The sequence below is a fragment of the Gorilla gorilla genome, chromosome 2 (genome assembly GCF_029281585.2).
Source record: "Gorilla gorilla gorilla isolate KB3781 chromosome 2, NHGRI_mGorGor1-v2.1_pri, whole genome shotgun sequence".
NCBI classification, from domain to species: Eukaryota; Metazoa; Chordata; class Mammalia; order Primates; family Hominidae; genus Gorilla; species Gorilla gorilla.
In genome coordinates, this window is record NC_086017.1 from 189,881,530 (window position 1) to 189,901,608 (window position 20,079).

At 38.2% G+C, this 20,079-nt stretch overlaps 1 protein-coding gene and 1 long non-coding RNA gene across 7 annotated transcripts in view; one reads left to right on the top strand and one right to left on the bottom strand.

Annotated features, from left to right (window-relative positions):
• The window catches only part of KCNMB2 (potassium calcium-activated channel subfamily M regulatory beta subunit 2), a 306,818-nt gene that overhangs the window by 240,608 nt on the left and 46,131 nt on the right, over positions 1 to 20,079 (top strand). The window contains exon 2 of one of the 3 annotated variants that reach the window (XM_055381799.2): positions 16,794 to 16,870. The exons of 1 other annotated variant lie outside the window; for it this stretch is intronic. The gene's annotated coding sequence lies outside the window, so the exon portion shown is untranslated. Of the gene's footprint in view, positions 1 to 12,270; positions 16,871 to 20,079 lie in introns of those variants that run through there. One more of the 3 variants, XM_004038033.5, reaches the window with a different exon arrangement.
• LOC129532439 (uncharacterized) overlaps positions 1 to 20,079 on the bottom strand; it is a 257,939-nt gene that overhangs the window by 27,441 nt on the left and 210,419 nt on the right. The gene's annotated exons all lie outside the window — the stretch shown is intronic.

The window sequence follows — 20,079 nt, forward strand, 5'->3', positions numbered from 1 at the left end:
CACCATCCACACAGTCCCCAAAGAGAGTCTAAAAATCATTTTTAATTCCTCCCTCCATCATCTTCACTCTCTTTAGTCTAATCAGTCATCAAGCCCTGACCCTATATCTTCTAAATACTGCCTGTATTTGTTCATTCTTTTCACCCCTACCCTTGGTTGGACTATGGCCATTACCATCCAATTCCCTGCTCATAGTTTCATCTGCTCTAATTTATCCTCAACATTACCTTCACAGTAACGTTTCAAATATGTAAATATGACCGGGTGGCTGACTCCCTTGCTTAAAAGCGTGTGATGAAGTTCAAATTTTTAAAAAATAATTTAAATGTTTAATGGGACACCGTCACCTTTCAAGATAGAGCCTAGTACTTCTGCATGGTCTTCACAAGGCAGGTGGGGAATTTCAGAATCTGACTCTTCACTCACAATTTCCTGTATGTATCATAGACGACCCTGCCAGCCAGGAATGTTGACATGATCACAGAATACATAAATAAAAGGAGGTGATAGTTTTGCCATCCTCAGAAGTAATTAGATGACACCAGAAGTTGTATATTCAGAAAAACAGAATCGTACAGTGTTTAAAAGTGTAGACTCCTAATGTAGGCTGCTGGAGTTCATACCCTGGCTCCTCTACTTGCCGGTTTTGAGCAAGTTATGAAGCTATGCAACCTTCATCAGTAATTTAGAAATAATAAAAATACCTATCTTATGGGGGTTTCCGGCAACTACATTAATTAAAATATACAAAGCAACATGAAATAATAAATGTTAATATTGTAATGCCCATAATACTTTAAGAGAGATATTAACCAATGGAGCATAGCCTGACAAGGTGACCAGAATATGAAGACAAACTGAGATTATGCCATGTGAAGAATAATTGTAGTTATATGCAACTTATAGTAAAGAAATGTTGGCCAGGCGCGGTGGCTCACGCCTGTAATCCCAGCACTTTGGGAGGTCGAGGCAGGCAGATCACAAGGTCAGGAGTTCAAGACCAGCCTGGCCAACAGTGTGAAATCCCATCTCTACTAAAAATACAAAAAATTAGCTGGGTGTGATGACGGGCGCCTGTAATCCGAGCTACTCAGAGGCTGAGGCAGGAGAATTCCTTGAACCTGGGAGGCAGAGGTTGCAGTGAGCTGGGATCATGCCACTGCACTCCAGCCCAGGTGACAGTGCGAGACTCCATCTCAAAAAAAAAAAAAAAGTCAGAAATGTTGGCAAGACATTACATGGCAAGATGTACTAAAATATCTGGAAAGCAATCCAGAGTGTTGAACCAGGAACATTAGTGGAACTCTTGGGAAACCAATTCTAGCTCAAATTCTAGAAACACTTTTCATAAAAGAAATGTCTAACAATAAGAGGGTTTGTCATCAGAGAAAGTGGGTTCCCCTCCACTAAAGGTGTTTAACCAATAGCTGGATAACTCTTCATTTACAATATTTCAAAGAAATTGATCAAAAAAATGCAGGGGAGAAAAATGACTTCTAAGGGACTTAGGGGTCTTAGATGACAAAGGGCTTCATATGTCACCTAACAGTAAATAGGTGCTTATAGTAATTATTTTTAGTAAATTCCATAAAGTATAAATAGTCATGGCACGAGCTTAGGTTGATTTGTCATCTAGTTTCCCTTAATAACCCTGTTTACCCAGTGATGAGTAAAATACAGATCTAGGGATGTGTCACATCATCTGAAATTATTTCCCCAGCTCCATGATTCATCATGGACAGCTCTAGACAAATGCTCTCAAGTGGTAGCTGTTCCTGGCTACTGCAGCTGCATTTCCTTTTGTTCCCATGGAATTTTTCTTGAAAAACACAATGACTATTTTTTACCTCTACAATTTGCTTGCAGTGTTTCTTTTCATTCATTTAACGTGTTTTGAAAGCAATATGCCAAAGGGAATTTGAGAGGAGTTTTATTTTGACCCTATGTATCAGTTTCAAGAAGGTGAAAAAGTTCAGAAACAAAGAAATTGAGTCATCTTTTGACCTTGATACAACTGAAGCTTTAAGATAAATCCATTAAAAAGAGCTACTCAGTCGAATTCCTACTATGTACCAATAATAATTCTATTTTAAAAATAAAGAAACAGGCTAAGACGGGCTTAATAGCCAACTCAAAGCCACATGGTCAATAAGGAGGAAAGCTAAGAGTCAGTCATGTGAGTCTAATGTCAAATATATTATGCCTGATTTCTACCCTTTAAGACACACACACACGCACGTGCGCGCGTGCGTGCACACACACACACACACACACCTGTTCCAGGCTCACTCCCTGCATCATACAGTAAAGCATGTCTCAAATCTTGAAGGTAGGAGAAGCCAGTGTACCATTCTCTATGGTCCTGAACCATCTTTCACCCTGAGGAACACACCGAGGCCAGTCTTTGAATTTGCATATAATATTTGATGTTACAGTTTGTACCTGCACGTTACTGTTTGGCCTGGATTTGTCCACTGGCTCAGGACTAGCCAGTTAGGCTCTCCCTCCCTGTAGCACCAACACCCTCCAACCCGACTCCTGGCACCTGGCCACTGGGCGTTTCCTTACCACCACCTGCACAAGAGCGATGTGATAATTTAGTCATTTAATCATCCATTTCAGCTGGAGTGTCAAGACATGTTATGCTGTGATTGGTTATGAATGGCACAGCATAAAGTTTTGCATAACTTGGAGTCCATACTGCAGCCTGATCTTCAGAATATGGAAATTCCATGGCATGGAATACAAGAAAATGTGTGAAATGTGAGGGGAAAGGATGAAGAAAGCACCATCTCGTATTGATACTTAAGGGGCAAAAGGAATGTGCAGTGATGAATCCCACTGTACCAAGGACCAACTCCTCCCAGACCCAAGTCTGGATTTTTCACAGAGGGTTATTCTCCAGCTGCACAACATGGACCTTCTACTTGAGGAGGCCCCAGCCTCCCACCCAGCCTTCACACAAAATGCTCACATCAGTGAGTCCATTTGATGGCCTTTCCCAGAAATTCTTCCCACTGTTATTCATTTTCTTTAGCTTTCAATATCCACCTCTTCCAGGAGACCATCTCTAAAGTTTGTATTTATGATCCCCTCCTTGAAGTAAGGCACTGCAAAAATCTTCTTTGGGTTTACTTAGAGATGATGGGAAGCCATTGATGGATATACGTAAACTAGAAGAATTGTACTGGCATAGGTAAAAATTAATAAGAACAAGGGAGAACATGACTTTTTTTCTTTACAGTTTGTAAATTAGAATTTGAAAAAGTTCAAACGTCATAGTCAATATGTCCTTTAAGTTACATTTAATTTATAGATTCTTTCTCCATTTTATCTTTGCAATTTATTTCTCTAAGGCTCCACTCTGTAGTGTAGAGTTTCTCAGTATCAATTTTGCTGACTGATTCCCACAATATTTTATAACATGTTCCTCTGTCCTCTTTACTTTCTATAAATTGTTCATAGGATCTAACGGATTGATTATATTCAGGTTCAGGTTTTTTGTAAGACTAAATCATAATTGATATTATAGTTGTTCTCTTTTTGATAATAAAAATCATTCATGATCAAGGTCTCAGTACATTAACCCATTATGAGTTGCAAAATGATGATAGTTTAATTCTACTATACCATCCTCATTAACTAAGTTAAATACTTCTACAAAGAAAAACTTTAATTCACCTACTATTTGGTTTCCCAGTGCTTTAGTTAATAAAAGAAATATAGGACAAATGATGGATTCTTTTCCTGTCCTTACCAGGTTTCAATATAATAAGTTGATTGATTCCCTAGCATCTTCTAATGGTGACCAATTAGTTGTTTTTTTTTTTTTTTTAAAAAAAGCACTATGAAATTACGGGTTAAATACATTTGCTGTATTTCTATCCATTTCAGCTGTTGTCCTGATTGATACTTAGATTGCCCTTTCTTTGTTCCATCTTCAAGTTGGTCCCTGAACTCCTTTGAAGCAATCCTGATAGTCTGATAGTCTTTGATAGATACCCTGCTATCTAGTGTAATTCAACTTCCTTATTTCCTGTCCCACATCTGGAATCAGTCTTCTCCCTAAGGAATCTTTATTCCTTAGAGGAACAATGCTGGCATTTTCTCCAACAATCTTAATCCAACCTGAATGTCTATTGCATTTCTGCACTTCACCCCAACACCATGCCTCCCAGTTGAGACTCAAGGATGCAAGGAGGGATTGAAAGTTCCTCATGAATATGATGACAGATAGGTTTAGGCTCAAAGATGGCTGAAGCCCAGGGATGTCCATGACATAAATGACTTGGTAGAAATAATAAAATAATGGTATTACAATTTCAAGTGGCTACTATGACACAGCCATATCAAAATACCCTGCTGTAAGGCAAGCCAACCAGTTAGGAGGCAATTTGATTATTTCAGGAAAAGCAGCATGATAGGTATTGGAGTCAAACTAACTTGGGTTTGAATCCCGTATCTACTACTTGGAAATCTGCATGACCTTGGGCAAATTACTTAACCTCCCTAAGCCTCAGCATCCTCATTCACAAAATGGGATAGTAATAACACATATCTGATAGGGTTATCAATGTAATACATGTAAAACATAAGACCTATTACATACCAAGTGCTCAATAAATAAAAATAGTGATTATTTTTGACATTTTATTATTGCTAAAATTTATATACTGACAGACAGCAGATTCTAAAACAGTGCAAAACAGTAGCCACTAGCCACAGGTGACTACTGAGCACTCCAAATGTGGTTGGTCTGCATTGCAAAGTGCTATAAGTATAAAATACGCACTGAATTTCAAAGCCTTGGTGAAAGTAATGTAAATTATACCATTAATTCTTTTTATTTTTATTACATGATGAAATTGTAATATTTTGGGCATATTAGGTTAAATAAAATATATTATTAGAATTATTTTTTCCTATTTCTTTTATTATTTTAATGTAATACTAGAAAATTTAAAATTATATATGTGACACACATTCTACTTCTACTGGACAGTGCTTCTCTAGAAATATTAAGAAGAAATTTTTGTTTTGTTTTGTTTACAGCAAAGGGGACCAAATGAATTAAGAATATATGACGGGCACGGTGGCTCACGCCTGTAATCCCAGCACTTTGGGAGGCCGAGGTGGGTGGATTACCTGAGGTCAGGGGTTTGAGACCAGCCTGGCCAACATGGTGAAACCCCATCTCTACTAAAAATACAAAAATCAGCCAAGCGTGGTGGCACACGCCTGTAATCCCAGCTACTTGGGAGGCTGAGGCAGGAGAATTGCTTGAGCCCAGGAGACGGAGGTTGCAGTAAGCCAAGATTGTGCCACTGCACTCCAGCCTCGGAGCAAGACTCTGTCTAAAAATTAAAAAAATAATAATAATGTATATATACACGTATATATATATACACACATATATATACACACATATATATATATATATAGTAAGCAAAGGTTTGGTGACTGCTGGGATCTGGGATGAGGGGTGAGGAACAGCGGGGAGTGATGGACCACCTCTAGTTTTCTGGCCTAAATCATTTCTTTCATGGAGCCTATGCACCTGACACTTTCTAACATGAAACCGCTTTTAATGAATGCTTCTTAACAGACTGATGTCTATTTTCCCAAGAAAACAACTGTCTGTATTGGCTGCTATCGCCTACGGGCAAAGAGGCAGTTCTTCTGGGTCTTGACAGCAGATGTTGGACAAAATAACCAAATCTGTTCTTTTGGGAGAAATAATTTACATTTATTAGTACCTATCATGTTCCAGACATTTAATATGTCTTCTTGCATCATAGCAAAACAATTGTTGGAGGTAGCTATTACAACCTTCATTTTTACAGATAAGGACATTGAGATTCAGAGGTTAACTAGCTTACCCCGTGTCATATAGCAAAGAAGGATCAGAAGTGAGAGGTAAAAGCAAGTCCGTCTGCCTTCTTGATCCATGCTTCCTCTTTGTAAACTGGGTTGTCTTTTAGGAGTATATGTGTAGATTGAAGAATTCAAGATCCCATATTCTGTTAGTCACTCATCTAAAGTGATTTCTTCTAATCCCTTGGGTTCTAAGTCCCTAATTTAGAACTCAAGAATCCATATGCTACAAAATGTAGGAGATGCAAGCTCTTAAACTATTCTAAGTTATTTATGTTATGTGTAGGGCTTCCTTGGCACCCAAGTCATCCTATCAAAGATTTTCCAGGCAATTCTGAAAGCATAGATTTTTTTAAAGGAGTATCTAATTTAATATTTCTCAAGAGTCTTTCACCATAGAATCCAAGCAATTTGACCTGACCTGGTTTTTCTTTGACCTGTAGCCATCCAAAGAGAATCATTATTCCTGTTAACTGATTTTTTAAAATACATCTTTAAGTATAATCCTTCAATGAGTCAGAGTAGGATTTAGAATTTCAAATACATTTTCCTTTATCTGCTTAGTGTCTTTTGCATTGTAAAAGTCTTCTTTTGCTGTTGGATCCATTTGCTTCTAAGTGGCCTTTTACCTGAAGCCTTAAAAAAAAAAAAAGCTATCCAAGAAAACCAAAAAGTATCCACTCTTAATGTTGGCATCTGGCCCAGGATATCTCTGACAAATGCTAATATTCAATGATTTCTCTGAATTATGTCTCAAATCCCTTCAGTCAGGCTAATGCTCTTAATTTAGCATGTTAGGAATCAGGCAGAAATACGGCCAAAAGGCTTAAATGAAAAAGAATTAAAGATGAAAAATATTTTTAAAAATCTAATAAGCATCTAAAGAGATAATAAACATCATTATTAATCAAAGAAATGAAAATGTTCAATAAGATACCATCACACACTCACTAAAATAACTAGAATGAAAATTTAGGCAATGCTAATTTTTGGAAGATTTAGAGTAAATGATAACTATTGTGCTCAATAAGTTATAATATAAATTTGACAATTGCATAGGAGAACTTTTTGGCAGTTTCTAATAATACAATTTAAAATACACATATTCTATATCCTATAAATTTACATGATGAAATATTATACACTAATAATAATAATTGATCATTGCCATACAGAACGACACTGAGGAATATTAAAAATATAGTACTACAAACAATTTCAAATATAACATGACAAATAATAAGATACAAAAATTACATATTGACTGAATCAAATTTTGCAAAATTTAAAAACCTATGAAATGAATGTATAATATTAAAAAAGCACAATAGCGGTTATCCCTGGAAAGTAAGTAGAGAATGGGAGGTGAATAAAAAGGGGTTCTGTGATTCTGCTACAATTCTGTTTCTTGACTTGGATGCTGGTTTTACACGTGTGTTCAGTTTGTAAAAACTTATTCAACTGCACACTAAGTTTTATAGAATTTTCTCTTTTAAAGTATACACCCATATAAAGTTAAAACATTGGCATGTTAGGTATATTAGGATATATAAAAAAGCACATTCATTTGTATACATATAAATAAACACCTCTGTGTAAATAAGTAGCTACTAATAATGTCAGGCCTATTATTTTAATTAATCTTCACAAGAAATTTTAAAGGTTGCATTAACAGTCTCATTTTGGAGACAAGAGTATTAAGACTCAGAAAAGTTAATTAGCTTGTACCCAATGTAATACTGATAGCAAAAGAACAGAAATGGAATTCAAACTCAGTCGTCTCTATCTCCAGAGTTTCTTACCACAATTGCACTAAGCAATAAAAGACATGAATAAATCAAAGGAAGCTTTGTCCTATTGGCAAAGAGAAAGGGCTGAATGACTCAGTTTCAGGCTGAGAACACTGAGTTCAGTATGCTGGTTTCCTTCAGGAATAGAATTTTACACATATTATGAGTTCAGAGAGGCTGTGGACAAATTTAATTATAGTTCACCCAATAACCACCACAATTGGATAGAATAGGTCCAGTGAACCATATTTTCTTGGCCACAAAATACCTCCCTTACCAATTTGCCATGACACTTAAAATTTCCACAATTAATCATTAGCTCCCTTTTGGGATGGAGTAGTAGTTTATCCATTGCATTAGAGATGGGGCTCCATGGGGAAATGGAATAGGGTGAGGAAGAAATAAGGTACAAAAACGTGGTTGGATCCTAACACCATAAGAAGTTTTGTGCCCAAGATGCCCAACTCTAGAAATGCAGCCTATAGAAATCATTAACAAGGATCAGTGGAGGACTTTCATTTCGCCTTCCCATTTGATGCTTAATCTTTCCACCCTCAACTTTACTAGATTTGCCATGAGCATTACTGAATATTCATTTACGAGTTAATGGGTGCAGCACACCAACATGGCACATGTATACCTATGTAATAAACCTGCACGTTGTGCACGTGTACCCTAAAACTTAAAGTATAATAATAAAATAAAAAAATTTAAAAAAGTATTAACTGGGTGGTGTGTCATGTAATATGACTCACCTAAAGCCAAAAAATAAAAAACCTACTTGCAATTTTTCAAAAAAAAAAAGAAATAAATAAACAAAATGTAAAATATAAATTACATTTAACCAAAGACAGATTATAAGTCAAATAAGTTGCAGGAACAGACCTCGATTTCAACTTTCCAAAGTAGAACATAAGAAAACTTTTCAGGTGAAAGGAACCTTAGACTCATCTTTTTCAATCCCACATGTTACATATAAGGAATAGGAGACCATGAGGCAAAAGGACCCCAGTTACAGATGAGTTAATAACAGAGCTAGTGCTCTTTCCATGGCTCACTCTTTTCTTCGTGCCTTTCTCCATAAAAAATTAAATATCACATCTATGAATGTCTACTGAATACATTTAACTGTGTGAACCTTTACACTGATTTTATCTTTCAAATCTAATATATATGTAATTCATTTTTAAGTGGTAATAGCATATACTTAATGCTTCCCATGTTGCAGACATTTTTCACACATTAACTCACATGTATATCATATCATATATATATTCAGGTATTAACATATATATGTATTAACTCACATATATTCACGTTACATATAGTATGTACTGTTGCATATGCACATATATGGTATAAAATTATTGCATTGTAACATCACAAAGTATATCACATAAGTTAACTCAACCTTCACAAGAACTTTATGAGGTATGTACTGTTATTATCACGCTAATTTTACGGAAGAAAAGACAAATGTAAAAAAGCATTAGAAATTGCCCAAGGCCACTTAGATAATAAGGAGCAAAGCCTAGGTTTGGGTCCATCTGTTCATATTCTTACCATTATATTTTATTTTCTTGTCTTTTTCTCATCCTGCCACACTCTTCTATCATCCCTCATTTTCCCTCTCTCTCTAAATTTTGTGTCATGAAGAATTAATGGAAGAAATAAGCTGAATGTTGCCATCACTTAAGCATTATTTCTTTGATGGGGTTTTGGTACTTCATTTGCCTAGCAAAAATTAAATTCCGAAAAAAAATTAAATTTTGAAAAAATTCAAAACCAATGAAAGAACGTTGGTTTTGAAGTTGGACAGGCTTGGATTGAAATTTCATCTTCACCAATGAACAGTTATGTGAACTGAGAAAATTACTTAGTTTTCTGAAAATTAGTTTCCTCTTTGGGTAAAGAGTTCTCATAAAGGTTACTGTCAGATGCATACAAATGCATTATGTACATAGGTCTAGAGAAGTATCTCACATTTTCATGTCTATTGTTGTCATCTCAAGTTCTTCTCCATAAAGAGCTCTTATTATAGTTTGAATCCTTTGATTCTCAACTGAGATAGAAACAAGAGTTAAACCACATTCACCGTGGAGGAAAGGGTGGTTTCAACATAAATCTGTCATTTATACTGATCTAGGAGGAACACATGAGTTATGAGCAGGTTTCCTCACACCAGCTGTGTATGTGTGATGCCCAACACAGTGAAGCTTTAACAATTAAGCTGGTTTTAAATGTGTAGCATACAAGGAATCAAAACTGAACATCAGTTGTGATTATTCACTTGTACAGCTCACTAAAGGTAAATTATCAAACAGTGAACTAATTAAGACCATGTAAAAATGTGTTTTCCATTTCTTCAGAGGGCTTTTGGGGTTCTTTGGAAAAAAATCAAACAGAAGGGCTTTATGTATCAGTATGGCCAAATTTTGAAAAAAAATTCTGCTATTTCCCCCAAATGGAAAAAACTAACATTTACTGAGTACCTACAGAATACCATATATATTATTTCAAATAATTGTCACGTGGAAATCCTGTATGATATCTGCTATTACTCTAATTTTCTTGATGAGGAAAATGAAACTCAGGGAAATTAACAATGTATTTGTGTCATATAATTACTAAATAATGGAGCTGGGATTGCAATCTGAATCTAATTTAAAAGTTCTTTCAACTAAACCTGAGATGGTCATTTCTGATAGCTGTGATGACCATAGAAGTGATGCAATGCAAAACTTATTTTATTATTTATGAACATGCCTAACAATCTTATATTAAAGACACCCATCCACACTTGTCTGACCTGCTTGTCTAGTCCTCTAGACCAAAGTTCTATAAGAGCAGAGGCATTGTCTGATATGTTTATCAATATGTTCCCAACACCCAACTCGGTGCCTGCCACCTAGCTAAAAGTTCAGTAAGTATTTGTTGGATAAAGAAGTGAATGCTGAATTGATTAAAAGAATACAGATTAGCTCCACAGTCATATTTTCACAGATGGTGAAACTAGGGGAATAGAGAGTGTTTTGTCTGCAGTTTACCATTGCTCAGTGACAGAATGAAGATTAGGAACCCAAAGCTCTGAATAAAAGCCCATTGCTGAGTTTAATGAACCAAGTCAACAGCAGGCTAAAGGACAGGTACATTATTTAACCTGAGCTGCTGTCCTCCTGAAACAGATGTCAATGCGTCATGATTACATGAGCAGCAGTTGTTTTACATAACACATGACAGAGGTCACAAGTGACCACCACACCATTGCCAGTCAGAGGAGTCCATACATGGTTGCCCCAGCAACTGAAAAGCAGGCTGCAAGACAACCTAATAGAACCCTCCAGCAATCACCACCACTTCCAAGCAATAGGAACACTACATGGAAAGACAATCCACACAAGAAAACACCTTCATAAGAAGCAAAAATCAGGTGAGCAGTCACAGTACCCGGTTTTAAAATCATAACAAGGAAAGTGCATTGAAAAGGGTAGGAAAAACAGTCTTGAATTGCCCGCACTGCCACTTCCATCCCCTGGCAGAAGCTGCATGGCACAGAAAGAGAATCTGTGTGCTTGGAGAAGAGCACAGTGATTGTGGGACTTTGCATTGAAATTCACAGCTGCCCTGTCACAGTGGAAAACAACATGGGGGCAGAACCCAGCTGGCACCATCAGACAGAATATTTAGACAAGCCTTAGCCAGAGAAGAATCACCCTTCTCAGTGGTCAGAACCTGAGTTCCAGCTAGCTCCATCACTGTGGGAAAAAGTCCTCTAAGGTCCTAAATAAACTTGAAAGGCAGCCTAGGCCACAAGGACTGCAATTCCTGAGCAAGTCCTGATGCTGTGCTGGGCTCATAGCCTGTGGACTTGGTGGGCACACAACCCAGGGAGACACCATCCGGGGCAACTTAGGGAGTACTTGTATCACCCCTCCCCCAAACCCAGGCAGTGCAGCTTGCAGCTCCAGGAGAGACTCCTTTCTTCTGCTTGAGGAGAGGTAAGGGGAAAGTAAAGAGAACTTTGTCTTGGAACTTGGATACCAGCTCAACCACAGTGGAATATGGCACCAGGCAGAGTCCTAAGGACTCTATTCCAGGCCCTTGCTTATGGATGACATTTCTAGATACACTGTGGGCCAGAAGGGAACCTACTGCCTTGAAGGGAAGAACCTAGTCCAGGTAGGATTTATCACCTGCTGACTAAAGAGTCCTTGGGCCTTAAATAAACATCAGTGGTTGCCAGGCAGTACTTATCACGGGGCTTCAGTGAGACCCAGGGTCATGCTGGCTTTAAGTGTGACCCAGCACATTCCCAGCTGTGGTGCCCATAGAGAGAGACTTCTTCTGTTGAGGAAAGGAGAGGGAAGACTAAAGGGCACTTTGTCTTGCAGCTTGGGTACCAACTTGGCCACAGTAGGGTAGGGCACCAAGCAGGCTTCTGGGATCCCCAATTCCAGATCTTGGTTCCTGAATGGCATTTCTGGACTCACCCTGGGCTGGAGGGGTGATCACTGCCTTAAAAAGAGAAACTCAGGCCTAGCTGGGTTCACTATCTGCTGCCTGAAGGGACTTTTGTCCTTGAGTGAATATCAGCAGTAGCCAGGCAGTGGTCACTGTGCACCTTGGGTAAGAAATAGTGCTGTGCTGGCTTTGGATCCAGTCCAGCGCAGTCCCAGTGGTGGTGGCCACAGAGGTGCTTGTGTCACCCCTCCAACAGCTCCAGGCAACTCGGCACAACGAGAGACACTTCATTTGTTCAGGGAAAAGTTAAGGAAGAGGAGAAGAGTCTCTGCCTGGTAATCCAGGGAATTCTACTGCATCTTACCAAGACAATCTTACCAAGACAATCAAGGTAGTATCTCTACAAGTCTGCAAGAGCCACAGTGTTACTGGGCTTGAGGTATCCCATAATGCAGATACAGCTGCAGTGACCAAAGTTTTAGATCACAACACTTCATTCCTCTTGAATACCTGGAAAGCCTTCCCAAGAAGGACAGATACAAACTACTCCAGACTGCAAAGACTATAATAAATACCTAACTGTTCAATGCCCAGACATTGCTGAACATCCACAAGCACCAAAACCATCCAGGAAAACATGACCTCACCAAATGAAGTAAATAAGGCACAAGTGGCCAATCCCGGAATGACAGACATGTGACCTTTCAGACAGAAAATTCAGCATAGCTGTTTTAAGGAAGCTCAATGGAATTCAAGACAACACAGAGAAGGAATTCAAAATCCTACCAGTTAAATTTAACAAAGAGATTGAAATAGTTTTTAAAAATTAAGCAAAAATTCTGGAGTTGAAAAATTTAACTGACATACTGAAGAATGTATCAGAGTCTTCCAACAGCTGAACTAATGAAGCAGAATAAATAATTAGTGAGCTTGAAAACAGGCTGTTTGAAAACACAGTCAGAGGAGACAAAAGAAAAAAGAATAAAAAACAATGAATCACACCGACAGGATCTGTAAAATAGCCCCAAAAGGGCAAATCTAAGAGTTATTGGCCTTAAGGAGGAGGCAGAAAAACAGATAGAGTAGAAAGTGTATTCAAAGGGATAATAACAGAGAAAATCCCAAACCTAGAGAAAGATATCAATATTCAAGTACAGGAAGGTTATAAAACACCAAACAGATTTAACTCAAAGAAGATTACCTCAAAGCATTTAACAATCAAACTTCCAAAGGTTAGGAATAAAGAAAGGATATTAAAAGCAGCAAGAGAAAAAAAGTAAATAACATACAAAGAAGTTCCAGTATGTCTGGCAGCAGACATCTCAGTGGAAACCTTTCAGGCCAGGAGAGGGTGGCATGACATATTTAAAGTACTGAAAGAAAAAAGAAAAAAAAACTTTCCTCATAAAATAGTATACCCAGCAAAAATATCTTTTAAACATGAAGGAGAAAATGTTTTCCCAGACAAAGAAAAGCTGAGGGATTTCATCAATACGAGACCTGTCCTACAAGAAATGCTAAAGGAGTTCTTCAGTCTGAAAGAAAAGGATGTTAAGCAATAAAAAATCATCTGAAGGTACAAAATCCACTGAAAACAGCAAGTACACAGACAAACTCAGAATATTAGAACATTGTAATTGTGGTATATAAAGTACTCATATCTTGAGTAGAAAGACTAAAAGATAAACCTTTCAAAAATAATAATTACAACATCTTTTCAAGACATAGTATAATAAGGAATAAATAGAAATGACTAAAAGTTTAAAAGTGGGATGAATTGAGTTAAAAAGTCAAATTTGTATTAGTTTTCCTCTTATTTGTCTGCTTATTGTTTTTGTTTGTTTTTGAAATCAGTGTTAAGTTGTTGTCAGCTTAAAATAATGGGTTATAAGATGTTATTTGCAAGCCTCATGGTAACCTCAAATCAAAAAACCTACCACAGATACACAGACAATTAAAAGTGAGAAATTAAAGCATACCACTAGAAAAAAAATTACCTTCACAAAAAGGAACACGGGAAGAAAAGAAGGAAGAAAGAGAAGACTGCAAAACAACCAGAAAGCAAGCAATAAAATTGCAGGAGTACATCTTTACATATCAATAACAACATTGGATGGAAATAAATGAACATCTTCAATCAAAAGACATAGAGTGGCTGAATGGATTTAAAAAAAAAGACCAAATGGTCTGTTGCCTACAAGGAACACACTTCACCTATATATACACATAGGCTAAAGATAACGGAGTGGAAAAAGATATTCCTTGCAAATGAAAACCAAAAAAGAGCAGAAGTAGCTATTCTTATATTGCATGAAAGAGATTTCAAGACAAAAACTAGTGATGGACTAAGAGCTCCAGCTGGGGAAGTGTCACTGCCAAGCCTGCAGCCTGACGCCCTCTCAATAGTGCCTGCATTGGGTGTCACAGCACCTGTCTGAGCACTGGGCACACCCAAGAGCAGGCTCAGCTCCCACCCAGCCTTCCCATCTTGGCTGCTGCTTGGAGCCTGTACTGTCACTGCTGCCCTTTCTCTCAGGCCACACAGCCCAGTAAACACAGCCACAAGCTATATCGACAGTGCCCATGTTCTGCTGCTGAGCCACCATAGAGTCACTCAATCCTTGGAGCCTAAATATACACAGCCCTGCTCTCAGACATACTTCCATTAGATTTAATAGCCAGCCTTCATCAATACTAATTTTCAGCTATGGAATCAAATATATATAGTCCTACTCTGGGACACACCTCTACCAGATTTAATAGACATTCCTCATTAACACTTTCATCTATGGAATTGCAGACAGTTGATGATGAAGCAATGATATCATAAATGAATATCAAGTCAGGGAAGCAGAATGATGCCCAAGGGTGGATGTTCTAAAACATGACAAGAATTTTCTCTCAGTGATGACATGGCAGAGAAATAAGCTAGGAAAAAATGATAAGATAAAGTTTCTCTAACCAAGACCTCAAAGCTGGACTACAGTGATGGAGGGAAGGAATTGAGAGAGCAAGCCACCAAGCGGAAGCTGCTCTTCACCCTAGTGGGGGCAATGGAGAGCAGAAGGACTCAGGCACAGATGCTTCCAGCCAGCCCAGTCTCTGTTGTGGTACTGCAAGGTTGATACACTCCCTGACGCACCACAGCATGAGATGGAGGTTCCTACAGCCAAGAAGAAAGAGAAGCAGGTTCTGAGCAGAAGACGATTAAGAAGGAGCCTGTCATCCAGAAGTCCAGCCTGCTATTCGGCATGGGGCTATCAGGGATCCAAGCCAGCTACCTCATCTCTGAACACCAGCAGGTGACTCTTCCCATGCAGATGACAGCCAAGGAGTCTGAAAACAGCCCAGAGGACAAAACACCAAATCACCCCTCCCAGTCTACAGTGTGTTGGAAGGGAATAGCTAACTCTGCCTCAAAAAACAAAGATAAAGGGAACAAGACAAACAAACAAGAAGAGACCTTTCTGCACTGAGCTGCCATCTGAAGGGATATCCAGGACTTCAAAGGGCTCATTAGTGAGTGGATGGACATCAACACCAAGGTCTTCACAGGCTGGACAGTGCCGCATGTGACATGTAACAAGGGATATTACACGGTTGCAAAGCAGCCACTGGCCCCAGGTACAGAGGTGAACACTAAGGGCCTGGTGAACACTACGCCTTTGCAGAACACCACCAACAACAGGCATGACAAGATTGGCAACTTCCCTTGGCCCTTCACACGTCTGCTCTGTCCTGATGTCTGGGTCATTCTGTAGCTTCGTGTTCCCCTATCCTAGCTAGTCTCATGGTGCTGGGCATGAGGAAGTAAGTTTTTGCCTCCCTAACCTCAAAGACCAGCTGTCCCCTCTATCTGGCCCCAGCTTTCTCACCTTGGATCGGTACCTGAACAGCCTCTCACAGTATTCACAACAAGCACCATCTAAAAAAAAAGGCTTATATCCATGAAACATGTAGGTCTGGTTGTGTTTTATCAGGTGAAGGATTACACCAAGTGGAAGGAGGCCTGCAGGAGTTGCTGCTGGTCCCTGTCGTTGTCACTGTGGGACTGTTAGACCCGCAAGGCAGATCCATCCAAGTCTGGAATGAGGTAATACCATTCCACAGGTATAGCCAGTGCATAGGATGATAGAATCAAGATTCAAAAAATGACGATTATAACCAGCTCAGAAGCAGTGAGCACTAAGAGGACTCAGCCTTCATGGAGAAGTGGCTGTTTCCAGGTCTGAAGCAAGGAATAACATGATGTACCCAAAACCCTCTGTCTTGCTGGAAAGGAGGGCTGGAACTCACAGGTGGGGAGGGTCTTAAGTAATCATCACAGCTCTGTGAAGAGCCCCCTGGCCATAGGCAGTATAGTTGGAGTGTGGTAAGGACAAGGCCAGGGGGACAAATGAGGCCACATCTGCTTGCATCCATCATACTCCTTTATGGCAAGTCATGCCTGGCTATTGTGGGAGATGCTGGAATCCACAGTGCCTAGGGTGTAAAAAACAGTTGCAAAATGACAAGTCACTGTGGGGGATGGAGGGGACTCTGAATTAAAGATTTCTGTGACAATCAGGGAAACCTGAACTGATTACATATTTGATGTTAAAAAAAATCCTATTAAATTTTTAGGTAAGACAATGGCATTATGGTTTGTTTTGTTTGTTTTTTTTTAAGGGCCCTTCCAGAGAAATGTACTGAAAAAGTCTACGCAATGTCTGGGATTTGCTAAACAATACCTGGAAAGCAGACAGGTATGAATGGAATGGCACTGGCTGTGGGCTGACAGGTGATGCAACTGGGGCAGGGGGCATCCTTTGAGTTTTTATATTTTTGTAATTATCGCTTTTAAACTTTTTATTATTGAGAATGTCAAAGACCCTGGAAACATAGTGAGGTAAGCAAGAAAATGGTCCCCAAGTGCTTACGTCACGACCCCAGAAGCTATGGGTATATGACCTCACATAGGAGATTATCCAGGATTATCTGGGCTGGCCCAGGGTAACCACATGAGTCCTTGCAGTTTAAGAGCTTTTCCTGGCTGAGCCACAGAGATACCAAAAGAAGCAGAAAACATTAGAGCCTGAGGGCCCTCCTCAGGCTTCTTCTGGTATCTGGCTTTGCTGGCCTTGGAGTAGGGGGCCAAGGAATGTGGTGGCCTCTAGGGGCTGGGAACAGGAACCTCAGTCCCGCTCCTGCCAGCACCTTGACCTTAGCCCAGTTAGGGAGGCAGATTTTGGACCTCTGACTTCCAGAACTGTAGCCTAAGATTGCAGTGATTTGTTGTAAGTTGCAATAGAAAACTCATACACATAAAAATTCCGTGTGGATTAAACAATATAAAATATAATATACTAAATAAAAATAGATTATGTGTGTGACAAGACTCTATATTAAACTTTATTACAGATTCTTTTAATGCACTAATCTCAGACTGAAATAAAGTTGAGGTTAAATTTAATATTTGTACTTGAGTTATGTGTATCACTGTCCTGGTGTATGAAACACAGTTTGCTGATGATAAACAGCTGGACAGCGCTCTGGAAATGTCACCATGGGTGTTCCTGCCACTAATATTACCACCTTTATGCTTGTGAAGTCAAGCAAGGAAGATACTATCTTATATTATAATGTAAATGAAAATGAAAAATAAACCAGCTTACAGAAACTTGGAAAAAGAAGAAAATGTATAAGAAGAGACAAAGAAGGTCATTATGTAATGATAAAGGGGTTAATTCATCAAGAGGATATAATAATTATAAATATGTGCACCCAACACTGAAGCCCCTAGATATAAAAAGCAAATATTAGAGCTAAAGCAAGAGATAAATCCCAAGACAATAATAGCTTCAACACCCCACTTTCAGTATTGGACAGATTATCCAGACAGAAATCAGCGAAGAAACATTGGATTTAATCTGCACTATCACATAAATTGACCTAATAGATATTTACAGAACATTTCATCCAATGGCAGCAGAATACACATTCTTCTCCTCGGCACATGCATCATTCTCAAGGATAAACCATAAGTTATGCCACAAATAAGTCTTTAAATATTCAAAAAAACTGAAATAATATCAAATATCTTTTCTGACCACAATGGAATAAAACTAGAAATCAATAACAAGAGGAATTTCAGAAACTATAAAAATGTATGGAAATTAAACAATATGCTCCTGAATGACCAATGGGTCAAGGAATAAATTAAGAAGGAAATTAAAATTTTATTGAAATAAAAATGGAAATACAACATAGCAAAACCTATGGGATACAGTGAAAGCAGTAGTAAGAGGAAAGTTTATAGCAGTAAACACCTACATCAGAAAAGTAGAAAAACTTCAAATAAACAACCTAATGATGCATCTCAAAGAACTAAAAAAGCAGAAGCAAACCAAACCCATTCTTAATAAAAGAAAAGACATAACAGAGAGCAGAAATAAAGAAATTGAAATGAAGGAAAACAATACAAAAGATCAATGAAACAAAAAGTTGGTTTTTTGAAAAGATAAAGTTGAAAAACCATTAGCCAGACTAAGAAAACAAGAGAAGACTCAAATAAATAAAATCAGATAAGAAAAAGGAGGCATTACACCTGATACTGCAGAAATTCAAAGGATCATTAGACTACTACAAGCAACTATATGGCAATAAATTGGAAAACTTAGAAGAAACAGATAAATTCCTAGGTGCATACAATCCACTAAAATTGAACCAGAAAGGAACTCAAAACCTGAATAGACCAATAATAAGTAATGAGATCAAAGCCATAATAAAAAGCTTCCTGCAAAGAAAAGCCCAGGACCTAATGCCTTCACTGCTGAATTCTACCAAACACTTAAAGAACAACTAATACCAATCCTACTCAAACTATTCAAAAAAATAGAGCAGTAGGGAACACTTCCAAACTCATTCTATGAGACCATTATTACCCAGATACAAAAACCAAAGACATCAAAAAAAGAAAACTACAGGCCAATATCCCTGATGAATATTGATGCAAAAATCCTCAACAAATAGCAAATCAAACTCAACAACACATTAAAAAGATAATTCATCATGACCAAGTGAGATTTATCCCAGAGATGCATGGATGATTCAACATATGCAAATCAATCAATGTGATACATCGTATAAACAGAATGAAGGACAAAAACCATATGATCATTTCGACTGATGTTGAAAAAGCATTTAATTCTGTGAAGAATGTCAATGGTAGTTTAATGGGAATAGCATTGAATCTATAAATTACTTTGGGCAGTATGGCCATTTTCATGATATTGATTCTTCCTATCCATGAGCATGAATATTTTTGCATTTGTTTGTGTCCTCTGTGATTTCCTTGAGCAGTGGTTTGTAGTTCTCCTCGAAGAGGTCCTTCACTTCCCTTCTTAGCTGTATTCCTAGGTATTTTATTCACTTTGTAGCAAGTGTGAATGGGAGTTCATTTATGATTTGGCTCTCTGCTTGCCTGTTGTTGGTGTACAGAAATGCTTGTGACTTTTGCACATTGATTTTGTATCTTGAGATCTTACTGAAGTTGCTTATCAGTTTAAGAAGCTTTTGGGCTGAGACGATGGGGTTTTCTAGATATAGGATCATGTCATGTGCAAACAAAGACAATTTGGCTTCCTCTCTTTCTGTTTGAATACGGTTTATTTCTTCCTCTTGCCTGATTGCCCCGGCCAGAACTTCCATACTATGTTGAATAGGAGTGGTGAGAGAGGGCATCCTTGTCTTGTGCTGGTTTTCAAGGGGAAGGCTTCCAGCTTTTTCCCATTTAGTATGATGTTGGCTGTGGGTTTGTCATAAGTGGCTTTTATTATTTTGAGGTATGTTCCTTCAATACCTAGCTTATTAAGAGTTATTAAGAGAATTCAGCTGTAAATCCATCTGGTCCTTGGTTTGTTTTTGTGTTTGTTTGTTTGTTTGTTTGTTTGCTTGTTTTGGTTGGTAGGCTCAT